This window comes from Penaeus monodon, chromosome 21, assembly GCF_015228065.2.
Source record: "Penaeus monodon isolate SGIC_2016 chromosome 21, NSTDA_Pmon_1, whole genome shotgun sequence".
In the NCBI taxonomy this organism is placed as follows: Eukaryota; Metazoa; Arthropoda; class Malacostraca; order Decapoda; family Penaeidae; genus Penaeus; species Penaeus monodon.
The window spans coordinates 12,858,138-12,858,375 of NC_051406.1; the positions used below are offsets into that span (position 1 = coordinate 12,858,138).

The 238-nt window shown below is 55.5% G+C and overlaps 1 protein-coding gene across 1 annotated transcript in view; it reads right to left on the reverse strand.

Annotated features, from left to right (window-relative positions):
• Positions 1–238, reverse strand: part of LOC119586243 — a gene marked incomplete in the record, with an annotated part of 139,392 nt that overhangs the window by 59,263 nt on the left and 79,891 nt on the right.

Sequence of the window (238 nt, forward strand, 5' to 3'; positions counted from 1 at the left end):
GTGGGGTGGATCTCTCAAATAAACATAATCTATGCTTTGGAAACGATGCAAATATTGATAATACTGATAGGGTTGTGCACCTGGCGCACCTGGCCTTGCCTCGGGCCGTCCTTCGCCGTCCTCGACCAAAGACGTGCGTGGCCCGGCTCTCCGGCCTTTCTTCGCTCATGATCACGGACCCGACCAGCATCCTGCTTTTCACACCGAACCGAACTGGTCCTGCTCCCAAAGCTCCGAG